The following is an 8,262-nucleotide window of genomic DNA, read 5'->3' on the forward strand; positions in this document are numbered from 1 at the left end:
TAATCACCTTCTGAATTGATGATAGCAAATCGGTGAAAAAACAAAAATAGATAATAGCGTACATGAAACTTCACCTTTAAAAGTAGAAATTCACGAAGAAGCATGCACTGCAATCATCTCAATTAAAGAATGAGAGAAAAATTAATTTGAATTCGTGATGAAAGAAAATGACAAAAAAAATTAAATCTGGAAAAGAAGAGGAAATAGAACAAAAACGACAAAAATTTCTTTTTTTTCTGGTGAAGTTTGATTTTTCCAGCAAACACCTTGTTATGGCTTATCACAGTGTCATTCCACAGAGTTTGATTTTTCCGGCAACCAAGCATTACTTTAATTTAGACTAAAGTGATTTGAGTAGAAAATGATTAAATATGGTATCAAAATATAAAAAAGAAAAGTGTTTGTGATGAAGGAGAGAGGAGGTCGTGAAGAAAATGACGAGGGGAGAGAAAATTCTGTGTTTTCTACGCTCCGCTCCTACTTTTTTTAAATAATTAAATTTTTTGCCACGTCAACATATGAGGTTGTATAAAATTTACTTCCGACAAGAATTAGGGGGTAAATAAACGCCCGTAGAATTACAGCGTGCAACCGAATTTATTTTCGTTTGGATGTGAGGATAATGTTAATTTGATCCTACTTTTGTTTATAGTTTATACCTCCTTAGATCTTGAATAAAGAGAAGGCCCCCATTTCCAACTTTCTTGAATCGAATGCAGGAGTTGATCCAAATAGATTACTAGATTTATTAGTAAAGACAACCAGCATCTTGCACCCTTTTTCCAACTGCTAGTGACATTGGTGCCAACTTTTATTTCTAACACATTAACTCCAACAAGGTCAGTTGCTCTGATGGTAAGCGCCCTCCACTTCCAACCTAGAGGTTGTGAGTTCGAGTCACCCCAAGAACAAGGTGGGAATTCTTGGAGGGAAGGATGCCGAGCCTCTATTGGAAACAGCCTCTCTATCCCAGGGTAGGGGTAAAGTCTGCGTACACACTACCCTCCTCATACCCCATTAGTAAGATTATACTGGATTGTTGTTGTTGTAACTCAACTCTGGAATAGTTTAGCCTCAAAGAGTCACATGAATGAGTAACATGGGCTATGGATTTGGTATCCGCTGTTTACTTTTCCTTCTTATTTTTTTTTTTAAGTGAAGCAGTTTGGATGCACCCCTTACATGGTCAAAATGATGAAAGTTGAAAAAAGCAATGTATGAGATATTCATATTAAAGATTGAGAAATTCATTATTATTCGAACTTTTATGCGTAATTATTACTTAAAAAATTGATCATGATAATGTTTTATTGCGTGTCGAAGTGCAATTAGAGGCTTAAATCCCTTTTAGTTCCTAAAACCGATTGTACTAAACTGGAACTTTTGACAAAATAAAATAATTAAAGGAAAGTAGAAGAACAAAGCAATAAAGAGTGTGAAGACTTCCTCTTCCAAAAGAGTAAATTTAATGGTGTGTAAACTTCAAATCATTTTACAAAAATATCTATCTCCTTTTAACTCAAAGCAGCAAAAAGACAAGTTTCGTACCAACAAGGGTTGTAGTGAAATGATAAGTACTCTTTTATCCTTAACCAGAGGTCTCAAGTTCGAATCCTGGGGTATGGAGTTGCCTTTGTTATGGAGCGCTTTATACCCTAAATGTGGGACTTCCTGACGCGAATCCGAATTTAATCGGGCTCCAATGTGAATACCGGACACCGGAACCGAAAAAAAAGAGACTAGTTTCTTGCAACGACATGTCAACTTAAATGAGATGTAGGTTTCAGGTTATGCTCTATTTTTTTTTATAGGGAGTGGTTATCTCTTAAATGAACATTATTTGAAGCGAACTTAAATTAGTTGAGTCAATAAATTTTGAATATTAAATGATTTAAGAAAATAAAAAAGAAACTTTTAGGTATAATTTAGAGGAGAGATTAATTTAGTACTGAACTAAAAAATAATGTTTTAAAAAAATTTACCCACGAAAAGTCCATCCTTTAAAAGATTCAAAGAAAGTGGAGGGAGAGAAGCTCAAATTTTTCAAAATATGATGAGGTTAAACAAGTAAAAGAAATTCAGGTTAACTGAATTGGGCTCCATTTTGGGACCTAAAGATTGAAAAGTGAGTTGGAGATAAAGAAATAGTGGCATAATAACTGCTAGATCCAATAATTGAACAGGTGTATGGATCAAAGACAATTGGAGGGATACTGTTTTTATTCAAAGAACCAAAAGAAGGGAATAATAAAAAGCAGACAAGAGAATTTAGCAAAGTACTTACGTTGAATTGGGACCATGAATGAATAATTTAATAAAACTCTTATCATCTTCCTCACCGTCATTAGGCTCCAAAAATGACAGCCGCACAACGTATTTGAGAAATAGGCCTCATATAAAAGAGTACATATTTAAACAAAGTCAATATGAATTCAATAAATTTTGTTTAGATCTTATATTTATATTAAAAAATTTATTAATCAGTATATAAATATTTAATTACAAATCTAGTAACTAAAAAAGTTATGAGTTAGATTGGATTTAATAACAAATTTAGAACATATAAATTTTAAATCCTGACTTCTCCTATCCTATGATTTAAATTATGGGTGTCAAGGGGACGGGCCGGGCTAGTGGAAAAGGAGACCGGCCGGTCTCCGCACCGATTTCAAAATATCGATTTTACCGGTTCCGTGCCATGCAGGTGAAAATTTAAACCGGAACGGTTCCGGGCCGATTTGTTTTGGTATATTTTATATAACTATCATAATTTATATTAAGATAAAGTAAAAATGTAAAACATAAAATAATCTTATAAAAAGAGTGTTTAAATAAATTTCAAAGGCTTTAAAAGCCTTATATTTGGAATTTTGAAAAAAACTTCAAAGGCTTTAAAACCCTTATATTTGAAAATTTTATTAAGAATTTAAGATAATACAATGAAGATGGAAAATAATTTAACTTATAATTTGTAAGTTTTTTTTTTTTAAATTCAAACTTGCAAATTAAAGTTTACATTTTACAACAACTAAACTAAAGAAAAAAGAGTAAATTCAAATTTGAATTATTGAATATAAATCAAGAACTTCAAAGGTTTTGCATTGCCTTAGTAAGTTCTTCATAATCAATATGAACTTCTTGGCCATCTTCTGGAGTGTTAAATTCAGATGGGGTTATTATGTGTTAATATATCTCCAAGTTCCTCATCTTCTGGTCTATCAACATCTCCACGTCCTTGATTTCTTCGTTCCGATTTAATCCAATCTCTGAAACATACTAAAACTTCCAAAGCATTGCTTCCCAATGAGTGACTGGTGTGTCCTAGTTGTTGTCTTGCTTGACTAAATGTACGCTCTGATGCAATAATTAAAATTGGCACATTTAGCACGTCCCGAGCCATAGCAGAAAGAATAGGAAATTGCTTTTCATTCTCATGCCACCATGCCAACGGTGAAAATTCCTTTGTGCGAGGCTCTATTTTCTTTTTCAAGTAGAATTAAAGTTCATCAATATTCCTGCTACTGGTTTGAGTGGAAGGAAAGGTAGACCAAATATTAAAACCATCAAGACCTTCGTCTTCATCCATAGTAGCAGATGCAATAGAAGTAGTACAATGCATATTGGGATTAACAATGCCTACATTAATAGTATCATCATAAATTATAATTGTATAATAATTATATAATTATTGTAAATAATCATTTAGCTTGTTCATACAATAATATATATATCTGGGGTTTTAGTTGGTCTAATCTCCATATAAGTATATAAAGTATTGATTAATTGGTGACAATTAGACATCTTAATAGAAAGATTTAAAACAACACCAATTAAGTAAATAGGAGGAATTGGAAAGAAATACTTTTTTGAATTTTGCTTGTATTTTTTTAACAGTATCCTTATATTTTTCTTTTTTCTTAAATTCAGAGAGTAGAAAATAAATTTCAGCTATATGTACTAAAGCCATAGTAACAGTAAGGTAATATACTCCAGAAAACTCAACAGTAGCTGTATAAAATTTATGTAAAAATTTAACAACATCATTAATGGCCTCCCAAGTATTAGTTGTTAACATACGTTTTGAATCAGTACAATGCGTATTTTCAACTTCAGTTATCGACAATGTATATTTGTGGCAATATTTTTAAAATAAATATGTATAATTCCATTTAGTAATAATTTTATCTGGCATGAATCTGGGGTTAAGGTTATGTTCGGTACATTTAGTCTTAAATTTCCTAATTCTAGATTGTCTATTATTTCCTTGAATAACACCAACTGCTCTTCTAACATAAGTAATCTCAGTCGAAAATAAATCAATGCCACTTTTAACAATTAAATTTTAAACATGACATGCACACCTAACATGAAATTTTTTGTCAAGTGGTGGTTTCAAATGCAGTCTTAATATTAAAATAACGACATTATTGTTAGAAACATTATCAAAAGACATACACAATACTTTTTTTTTATTAAGATTGTAAAATGCAACAACTTCGCAAATAGTAGTACTTATAAAAATACCAGTATGACTTTGATCTTCATCATATTTAAAAGCGATAATACGTTTTTGTATACAATAATTATCATCTATCCAATGACAAGTAATTGTCAAATAATCATTTTCATTAACAACATGGTCAATATCAGAAGTTAGAAAAACTCTACAAGGAAGATGGTCAAACAAATAACATATGTATGTCTGATATTGTCCATGAAGTCTAAAGATATTAGATCTACAAGTACTTCTAGGGATACCTTAAAATAAAAGATTATAAATCCTTTGAATATACGTAATAAGATATGATGAAAAAGCAAAAGAAAAAGGTAGACAACCCAAAACAATCATTTTTGCTAACTCCTCACGATCCTTCATTTGATCATATTTCACAAGTCTTCTAGTACTAGGGTTTAGAGTTCCTTAATTTTCATCTAAATCAGAGCCCCATTCTATAGGATTAGTAATTCTCATATGTCTACTAAGTGTCCCAGTCCCCCTTAAACTTCCTCCAGTCTTATGTTTAAAATCATCTTTATAAATTTTGCATCTAACTCTATCAGAATTCTCTATTTCCTTGAAATATTTCCAAACTTTACATCTCCTTCTCCGATTACTAATCGGGGCCACATGTGGTCTATTACGAGTGCCACGACTACCACCCTTGCTACAAACTCCAACACTATTAGGTGTAAGTGGTGTCTCATCTTCAATTTCTAATTCATTATCTTCTATATCGAAATCTTTCTGTAATTATTCATAATCTATATTATTATCAGGTGGACAAGAGTGAGTTGCTCTAGTGGTGAGCACCCTCCACTTCCAACCAAAGAGGTTGTGAGTTTGAGTCACCCCAAGAGCAAGGTGAGGAGTTCTTGGAGGGAGGGAGCCGAGGGTCTATCGGAAACAACCTCTCTACCCCAAGGTAGGGGTAAGGTCTGCGTACACACTACCCTCCCCAGATCCCACTAGTGGGATTATACTGGGTTGTTGTTGTTGTATATTATTATCAGGTGATGTTTCAGAAACATGTGTAAAGTCATTTAAATTTCTACTAGAAGTTAAAGTAGTACCTCTTTTTCTATTTCCCTTATTACCCCGATTAGCAACCTTATTACAAACTCTTTTTGCAGTATTAAACATATTATGAAAATTTAACTATTAATAAAAATTAAATATGCAAATAAAATGTTATATTTATAGTTTTTCAAAGGGCTAAATTAGTAAATACTAAAAGAGTTATTTTTGAAAAAACAATGACCAAAAAAAGCGTTATTCTTGCAAAATAGCCGTTGGGCAACGATCAAAATGGCAGCTGACCGTTGCCAACGGTCAACTATATTAAAAAAAATTTGAAATAGCCGTTGAACCGGTCCGGTTAACCGGTTCCAAATTGACTAGACAGTAACGGTTCTTACCGGTCCGATTAACCGGTACCACAATCCTACCCAGCACAAACTATTTTCCGTCCCAATCCAGCCCTGCCCGGCCCCCTACTTACCGGTCCGGAACCGGATCAACCCAGCGCGTTTGAAACCTTTAATTTAAACCCGTACGGCCATGTCTCAATCTTGTAAGTTTTATGATGCTTCCACGACAGGAATTTTGTTCCATAATATTTCATGTTAGTGTTGTCCTTTGTGCATGGGCTGACTAGGAATACGACTGAATGCACATGTTGTACCATCTTCAACGTCCTAATCTGTCCACCCCTCAAATTTTAAAGAAAAATGAAACAGAGAAAAGCTCAACGAGATATTCACTTGATCTGGCAACTAGTAAGCCATGAGTTGCTACAGTGTATGAAAGTGAGTATTCAATTTTTGCATATAATTCAAACATTTTCAGCTTAAAACATTTCTTTAAGTTTGATGGACTTAAAAATACGTGAATATGTTTTTTTGTAACGTGCGACACTTGAATCTTATATATGATCTTTGTCTGCTCTGATATCATATTCAATATCTTAAACTTTTAGCCGAAGAGATTTAATAGCACCCTCTTTTGTTCCGATTTTTACCACAACACATTCCTCAAATTTGCAGAATTAAACGTAAAGGTTTGTCCATCAACTTTTGGTCTCTCTTGGACGTATGTTGCCGAACAAAAACGTTATTTGAGCTCATTTTATCATCAACTTGAATTTTCACACCTACGAAGAGTTAAAGTGCTTCCCACACACACTAATTTCTTTGAACTCTTAAACTAGAAATTAGCTTATATGAAACCAAGAAATTTATTGTTTGACGGGAAAAAGGGGTATAAGACATGAATAGGATCGGAGAAACACTTGCTGCTTTTTATTTGTTAATTGAGGGAGGGAGATATGTGCATAGGGAAGGAGAGAGTTGCAAACAGAATATCTTTGTGGAGGAGTACAAAACTCAACTTATATTCTCTTTCTTAATAGCTTAGAGTCGTTGGGCAAAATAAAATAATATTCCCTCCGTTTTAAATTAGACGAGGTACTTTTCTTTTTAGTCTGTTCCAAAATAAATGATACATTTCTAAATTTAGAAAATAATTTAACTTTAAACTCTTCATTTTACTCATTTTAACCTTAATAAGAAGCTTTTATAACCACACAAATATCATGATCCTACAAAACTTTTATCCCTTAATCTTTTAAAACCACAATTTTCAAAAGGCTTCTTCTTTTTTCTTAAAGTCCGTGCCGAGTCAAACTAACTCATCTAAATTGAAACGGAGGGAGTATATATGTAGGAGCCTTCAATAAATAAAAAAAAGCACAAGCTTTGCAAATTTGAAAGAAATATGTATTCTGTTAAATGGGAAATTAAATGAAAGTTATTCAGATCTTATGCAAAATCCGAGGAATGTTTTAAGTTGTATAGACTCAATAATTTAGCCTCATGATTCTTAGTTGGGTAGTCCATACCATGTGTACAGGGAATGTAAGTGTAGAAGCGTACGTGAGAATGGAAATTAGCCAAAAGATAAAGGGGCCTAAAATGGCCGCAAGAAGCCATAAGCCATGCCAATAGCAGCAGTTTTCTTCTTTAATGGAGGTGGAAAAAAGACAAAGATTAAACCAAATTAAGATAAGCATAATTGATTTAGAAGACGAGACAAACGATAGTATATTGGAAATAATAAAGTCAGACAATGGAAAGGCAGCAAATTATGTAGAGACATAACTTCATTTAATTATTCGAGGAAAAAGAGGGGACATAATGTCGGAAGCTACACACATTCGGAGGAAATTCTTGGCTACTGCTTCCTATATCCACTATATTTCTTCAATATATGCGGAGAATGGAAAAGACTCCATCAATAGGAAATTAAGCACTAGTAGTTCACTTATCCTTTATTTTTCGTTTAAATCTTAATCATTGATATTTCAGTCAATAAATGTATTTCTAGGTCTGAATTTTAATTATTCAAATTTTAATCAATAAACGCTTTTTTTTATGCATTCACTTAATGAGTTTAAACATTCCTGAACAATTAAAATCTATAACAAAGTTTTAGCATTACTAAAAGGGAAAATACTAGCTATATCTATTTATAAGTAGCTTATTACAAAAATTGATCAATTCATAAAATATTACTAATATTAGCCAATTAGCTATTTGTAACAAAAAAAGTCAAATTTTTCTTTTATTTTGAGTGAGTGTTATTAGAATAGATTGAGTACATCTTAAGGAGTTTGACTCTCGGTTTAGGGATGAATTGTTGGAGTTTTGAAGTGGTTTGAATTGAAAATTTGAAGTAGAAGATGAACATGACAAAATAATATGTGT

Source organism: Nicotiana tabacum, chromosome 4 (genome assembly GCF_000715075.1).
Source record: "Nicotiana tabacum cultivar K326 chromosome 4, ASM71507v2, whole genome shotgun sequence".
Lineage (NCBI taxonomy): Eukaryota > Viridiplantae > Streptophyta > Magnoliopsida > Solanales > Solanaceae > Nicotiana > Nicotiana tabacum.